The following is a 7,819-nucleotide window of genomic DNA, read 5'->3' on the forward strand; positions in this document are numbered from 1 at the left end:
AGGTAAGATCATAACATATGTGAATGTCCGTCTGCCCGTTGACTTGATGGACAGTCAGTTGTCAATGGTCAAGGAAGTTCATCCACGGGAAATAGGTAAACTTGGTCCTGCCAAAGTAGAGGAGTGAAACTCCAGGAGAGAAAAGGTGGAAGATAAGTGGCACCTGGGGGTTCCTTTTTCCCTCTCTGGTTCCAATGGGTCAGGAAGGATTTTCCCTGGACCCTTGTTTCCCTGCACGGTAGGGAGAAGCCCAGTGAGGGTGAATTTTCATCTTACCCCTGCCAGTCGGGTTCACCCTAGGAAGCTGTCCTCAGCTGTGTGGGGCTTGGCTACCCAAGAACAGGGGGTAAGAACCCCTGAGAGGGTCTCCAGCTGCCCACAGGCCTGGGAAGGAGCATCCTGCCCCAGAATCCCATGGCTGGGGTGTCCCACCACTTCTTGCTTGTCCTAATCATGCCTGGACACTGCCCTGGCCAGAGGGCTGGGCCCCCTCCAACCCACTGCCCCCTGGGGATTCCATTGTCACACCTGAGTGCCCTTGTCAAAGTTGGTGCTAAGTGTAGTCAGCAGAGAGTCTCCCTCAAAATAAATACAGGTTGAGGAACCCTTACCCCAACCAAATGCCTGTCCCCAGAAGTGTTCAGATTGCATATTGTTCCGATTTTGTTCCATGCAGCATTTACCAGTGAACATCCCTAATCTAAAACTCTGAAATCCGAAATGCTCCACATCCAAGACGGAGCATCAGGTTGCCTCTCAAAAAGGTTTGATTATTGGAGCATCTCAGAATTTTGGACTAGAGATGTTCAACCTACATCCAGCTTTTGTTTAATAGGCATGATGGAATTTGCCAGTCACCCCCGGAGTCCTGGGTGCCTATTCCACTGGAAAAGACACTGATTCCAGAACTTTCATTGCTCCCTCACAGCTGTGAAGTTGAGAAGTCGGGAAGTCACCAACTTCTTTGGGCTTCTTCATAAGAACGTCCATGCAATTATTCAAGAGGGTCTCCCTTTTCTAGCAGAGAGCCACGCGTGCTGGCCTCGTCCCACAGACTGAAAGAGAATGGGCCCTTATACACCAAGAGCATATTTATATCATCACATGCTACGTCCAGGAGATGACGGGAAACTGGCAGAGCTGCCAGGGTCCTGGAAATCGAAGGAACAACTCTGCACGACTCCATCAGGGCACTGGGGAGCAGGCCGTGCTGAAGTTAGCTGTTTGCACCGCATGAAAACCTTGTTTTTTAATCCCAATTTCCCCCTGCCCTTTCAATCTAAAGAACTGATTGAAAATCAGGGGTTGGTTCTGCTGCATGTCCCACCTTTGAGGATTGGCTTTAATGGGCAGGGAAGGCACGAGTAACCCAATCCCTTGCTGACTCTGTATTTAAATTTGTATTTATTTGGTAGGCAGGGCACAGGGCTACGGGAACACTTGGGAATGAGGCCTACTTTGATGTTAAAGCTTTTTTGCTAATTAAAGATCGGGTGAAACCCAAAAAATCCAAATACTAATAAGATATCGAGACAAAACTGGGAGAAATGTTTGAGTACGTTAGTGACATTATAGCTATTAACTAAAAATTTTTTTTTTTTTTTAAATTTCATCTTTCAAAAAATAAAAGATCCGGTGAATGTCGGGGGAAGGACTTGCCTGAAATGTAACTGGGATGTTGCTGGAAACCGTCGTGCACTTGGGGCCTGGGGGGGTGCCCGGGAGTGAAGGAGGTGAGCTTTGTCCACGGGTCAGGTGAAGTGCCTGGACCATCCCTCTGCCTTTCGTGCCTCTGGGATCGTTTTCGCAGACACCGGTGCACAGCCTGCGTGTCCTGTTCCTGCATCCCAGGGCTCCAGGCCTGCTCCTCCACGTGGCCCGGAGAACTTGTTCCACCTCCCTTTCTGCTTCTCTGTCTACGACTGCGTGTAACTTCCCACGGGGGTTAGTCTTTGGGAAGAGGATCTCATGCCCTGGGGGAAAGATGGCCAGTGTTTCTGATATGCTCCAGAAATGACTTTAAAAATCTAAAGTAAATAACCAAAACCACATGTAGTGCCATGTGTCACCTCAGGAGGGGTGACAATGTCCTGACTGGAGGGAAAGCTTGCTCCTGGCTCACCTTTTGCTTGCCGCCCACACCCTCCCATGGAGCACCTGCAGGGAAGGCTGGAGCTATGGATGGCGTGGGGGCTGAGCTGGAAAGGGAGCATGTGGGGCGGATGTCAGTCCAGAAAGATCCAGAAACAAAACACTTGAGTGGACAAGGTACTTTGGGTGGCTGAAGAGCTCTCCTGGAGCAGGAACGCTCTGTTCATTCAACAGACTTGTGCAGTCAGGCTCATCCTGGGTGCTGGGGATACGTGGAATGACCCCAATCAATCCTCCAATCGAGACCCACCCTCTAGTGTGGGAGAGGGCTGCACTGGGATTGGAGCAACATCCTTGATGGGGGCAGGGAGGGAGCCAAATGGATACCCAGGGGAAAGCATTCCTGGCAAAGGTGACATCAAAGGCCTGAGGCTCGAGGAGGCAGGGAGGCTGAGGAGGCTGGGGGGCCATGGAAGGTACTGAGCAGAGGAGTGACATGATCTGACTTAGCATTCCAACACGATCACCCATATGCCAGCTCAGGGGGGCTGAAGCAGGAGGAGCTGAGGAGTTTGAGGCCAGCAGGAACAACAAGGCAAGACTCCATCTCAAAAAAAAAAAAAAGAGAGAGAGAGAGAGAGAGAGAGAAAAGAAAGAAAGAAAGAAAGAAAAAGAAAAGGGAAATAAGCCAATCCCCCAAAACTGAAGGCCAAATATTTTCTCTGATCAGTGGATGCTGATCTATGATATGGGGAGGGGAATGGGGAGAAGGGAGGAACTTTGAATTGGGCCAAGGGGAGGGTGGGGACGGGTTATGGGGGCAGGAAAGACGGTGGAATGAGATGGACATCATTACCCCAGGTACATGCACACATGGTGCGTCTCTCCACCGTGTACAACCAGAGAATTGAAATGCTGTGCTCCATTTGTGTGCGATGAATTGAAAGGCATTCTGCTGTCCTGTACCACCAAGGAGAACAAATAAAAAAATAATAATAATAATAATTTCAACAACTATATGAAAAAGAAAAGAAAAGGCAATCTATCTTCAGGTGAGCAACTGATCAGTTAAAAGGCCACCGTGGTCATGCACACGAGATGATGGATACATAGACCTGGATGACAGCAGTAGGCGTGGCCTGAGGTAGTCCAGTTCTGGTGATGTTTCCAATGAAGTCAGAACGTCCCTGTGGATCCGTTGTGGGATACAAGATAGACAGAGGTCAAGAAAATGCCGAGGACTTTAACCGGAGTGCCTGGAGGCTGTGGCTGATGTGGGTTTGAGATGTCTGAGGACCTGCGGGAGCGGGGGTGGCTGGCAGGCAGCTGGGCTGGTGAGTCGGGAGCTCGGTTACAGACCTGGCTGGCTGGAGACACCCTTCAGGGGCTGTCAGTGCCTGACCTCGTGACACTGAAACACGGGTGGTGTGATCCTAAATAGCAAGTCCAAGGCCCGAGCTCGGGGGTCCCTCAAAGCTGAGTGTCAGAGATTGGCAGAGGGATCACCAAGGGGGTCCTCAACCACCGCCTGGCTCCGCCGCCGTCTCCTGTTCTTGTCTTCTGAACCCTCTGACAGCCTTCAGACCAATAGTCCAGCCCCCACGTTGCTTGGGACTGGGATGGGTGGACACGACCGTCCCCAGCGCTGGGAAGGAGTGTTGCTGGTTGGAAATTCCTAGTCTGGCATTGGGGGTAGAACTATGTGTCAGGCCAGGTTGGACAGCGATGAGCACATCGTCACCCTTGCTGTGATGGGGACCCAGCTCTCTCCACTAATGGCACTTCACTGTAAACCTCAAATCGCAAAGGTGACTTCAGGGCCTCCGGTTTTAGCTGCCGCCTACTGCATGGAATTGCTCTGACCAAGCTTCCAAATGCTCTCCTATTTTCCAATTCCAGTGGCCCCTCCTTGGTCTGGTTCACATTCATGGTCCACAGCAATCAGCCCTGTTCTTGATACCCTCCCGCCTTTTTACTAGAGCTTTATAGTTGTACATAGTAGCTGGGTTCATCCCGACAAGCTCATACATGCACGGGAATCCATTTCAGTTCAGGATCCCCGCTTTTCCCTGTCCACTTCCCTCCCATCCTCTCCTCCCTCTCCCATTCTCCTTCCTCTCCTCCACCATATTTCCTTTTGCTCGTCTGTTAATTGATATTTGATTGGTTCTTGACATTATCCTATCCTTCCCTCCCCCTTCCCTTTATTTTACTCCAGCTTCCACATATGAGAGAAAACACTGTACCTTTGAGTTTCTGAGTTTGGCTTATTCCTTTTAGCCTGAGAGTCTCCAAATCTATCCATTTACTGGCAGATGTCATAAAGTCATTCTTCTTAATGGCTGACTAATATTCCATTGTGTATACATATACCACAACCTCTTTGTCCATTCTTCTGTCCAAGGGCACCTAGGTTGGCTCCATGGCTTAGCTATTGTGAATTGTGCTGCTATACACATTGACGCAGTTGCATCAATGTCCTGTGCTGATTTTAAATCCTTTGGACATAGACTGAGGAGTAGAACAGCTGGGTCATACATGGTTCCATCCCTAGTTTTTTGAGGCATCTCCATCCTGCTTTCCAGAGCGGTTGCACTATTGGGCAATCCCACCAATAATCTGACCCCTTTTTTGAACCCATCTTCCCTCAATTGGCTTGCACAACACGCTACTTTATTGTATGCCTTTCCAGCTCTGCTCGCTCTTCGGCTAGCTCTTGCCTTCAGTCCTCCCTCCCTCTTCTTTTAAGTATTTTTTTAGGTGGGCACAATATCTTTATTTTATTTTTATGTGGTGCTGAGAATCAAACCCAGTGCCTCATGCATGCCAGGCGAGCATGCTACCACTTGAGCCACATCCCCAGCCCCATCTCTCTTTCTTGCCTGCATGCTAAAGGCTCGCTTTTTACCTCCCTGTAGTCTCTCCACCTTGGACTACTACCCTGTAGTCCCACCACATTCTAAAAAATGCTCCAGGGCTTTTGCACAAAACACCTTGATGGGGAAGGGCTTCCGCACATGATCAGGGGACCTGCATCCCGTGTGTCCATCCAGTGTGTTGGAGTGAAAAGGGCATGACTCCAGACCAGACCCTCGCTGCCTCGGTTCCACTCCCAGCCCCTGGGTGGAGGAACCACTTCATGTTTCTGTGTCATTAGGTTCTTTTGGTTGAAAAGAATAGGGACTCGGCAGGAAAGCATGCTGACTCCATGCCTCGTAGTGGCTGGTGCTGAGGTTTAGATACGAGGTGCCTCCCCGACCCTCGTGTGTTCCGCCATGAGTGAAGTGACGGACTTGGGAGAGCCTTGACCTAATCAGTGGGTTAATGCCCTGAATCGGGTGGGCAGCACTGTAGGCAGGTGATGGACTGTGACTGGAGGAGTGGGTCACTGGAGGCCCCTTGGGGTCTATGTTTTGTCCCTGGTGAGAGGAGCCCCTCATCTGTGTGTGTGTGTCCATGTGGTCATGTTCTGAGCTGCTCTCCTGCTCCACGCCCTTCGCCGTGATGCTCTGCCTCACCTTGGGCCCAGGGCAACAGAGCTGCCGTCTGTGTGTGGACTGAGACCTCTGAAACTGTGAGCCCTGAATAAACGTTTCTTCTTCTATGTTGTTCTTTTGGTCACAGCAAAAAAAAAAAAAAAAACCACTGACTAAAACATATGGACACGTGCAAAAAGAAGGGGCATAAATCCTGTAGGAGCTCCAAGCAGCTGTGAGCTCAGCCTCAAGGAACTGAGTTTTCTAAACAATGCTAGATTCTGGATTCTCTGGACACCCAGATGGCTATCCTGGATAGTTTTCATCTGTCCCTCTGCGTCCACTCTCCACCCTTCCTCACCTCTCTGATCCACGAAACTGAGCTGAATAGATCAAATCATCCAGGCTCCCTTGCTCAGGTAGAGTTTGCTCTTTCAGGCTGGGTTTGGCTATCGGAGGCACCGAGCAGTGAGCTGAGGCAAAGGAGAGCTAGCTGGCCGGGGGTGCCTATTCCTCTAGCTCCCGTCCTGCAAGGCTGCGCGCTGCCTGTGGCTGTGACTCTCTATCAACGGCCCTGGCTCCCACTGGATGGGCTTCCCCCACAGCCAGAGGTCTCACCGGGTTTCAGGATCCAATCCCTCCTCTTGCTTCTTTGGTCTGTTGGTGTCATGGGCTTCCTGTGGTCGTTAACTCTCGGGTGCCTCACTGTCCCTTTGCCTTTTCTTTAACTTTGTGTTGCTCCTGGTAATAGTCCCTTCCATTCAACGGCTCTCCATCAATGCTCTTTTGAGGGTGCTATGTGCATCCATCTGACACCTGACTGAGACACCCACAGGGCTGTTCATCGATGTTCAAAACCAGAGTGAAGTGCTTCTCACTTTTCCTCCCTTGGTGGTTCATGTCTCCACCAAACAACAGACTTATTCTCCACTTCCTGACTTCTGCTTATTTATAACTCATGACTTACCTGGCACATAAACCTGCAAGCCCTGCCTGCCTCACTGGCCTCTCTGTGTATTATCCCACCTGGTGATTCCCCCTGGTCTTTGTCCACCAGAGTTTCATGCGCCAGGCCATGGGTCCTCAGCATTAACAGGTACCTGCCTGCCTCTCAAGCCCTTACCCATTCCTTGTTGCAGGGAGGTGGCTGTAGCAGGAGGAGCACTGTGGAGACCAATACCTACATCACAGTTGTTATCAGCTCAGAAGTAAATAGTGGGTGTTCAGTGTTTATCCGCAATCACAGCAACTGCTCAGTAATTAGCAGCAATTATGCCAACGGTCACTTTTCACTTCTTAGTACCATCTCATTTACTCTCATTTACCTCCCTGTGAAGTGAGTAGGCAGGGCAGAAATTATCCCCATTTTACAGATGAAGAAATCAAGGTTCATCATCTTGCCTGAAGCTACAGAGTTAGGCAGTGCTCAGAGCACAGCCAGAATGTGGTGTCTTGATTGATTCTGGGTCCTCTTTCATTTCATTTCATGCTGAGGACCCATGGCCTGGCGCATTTCATTTAGTGCACATGTCATCTTTAAAACTGATGGTCTCCCCATCAGCTCAGTGGCAGGGTCTTTTGAAGGTATACTTTCTTTGGCCAATGGAAAAATAAAGAACCTATTTTTAAATTATGAAATATTATCAACAGCAAAATCCAGGGTAATAGCAAAGCCCCCAGATACCCACCATCTAGCTCTAGCAAATCCCAACATTTCATCACATTTTCAATATCATTTTTTGTTTTCGAGAAATAAAAACTTGAGCATATTGTCCCTTGGGCACCCTTATCACATCAACTTCTTCCCTCTCTCCTTCCCAGAGGGACCACTCTCCTGAACTGAATGCATTTCATCTTGAAATAGGCACATTTCTTGCTGTTCTAATTCACAGGCACATATCCATAACCAAGGTAGAGCATCATCGTATTGTATTTTCAACTTTTGTATATGTGGAGTCAGTCTCTGCAGCTTCCGTTCTGTTTCTGAGCCTTTCTGCACTGACATCACCAGGTGGCTGATGTAGAGGATGGGTCATGGGGACACCACTGTGTATTTATGCTTTTTCCTGTCAATTGGAATTGTAGGATGTTGAATCCAGGCTCATGGCACATGGGGTCATATTAAAAGAACTTCCTGGTTTCTAGAGAGCAGGATTTTGTCCCATAGGAAAAATCAAATGAGCTTCTTTTTCCTGCATATTTAAATATCTGGACTTGACCAGGAATTGGCATTTTCTTATAAGCTTGATGCT

This window comes from Ictidomys tridecemlineatus, chromosome 11 (genome assembly GCF_052094955.1).
Source record: "Ictidomys tridecemlineatus isolate mIctTri1 chromosome 11, mIctTri1.hap1, whole genome shotgun sequence".
Lineage (NCBI taxonomy): Eukaryota > Metazoa > Chordata > Mammalia > Rodentia > Sciuridae > Ictidomys > Ictidomys tridecemlineatus.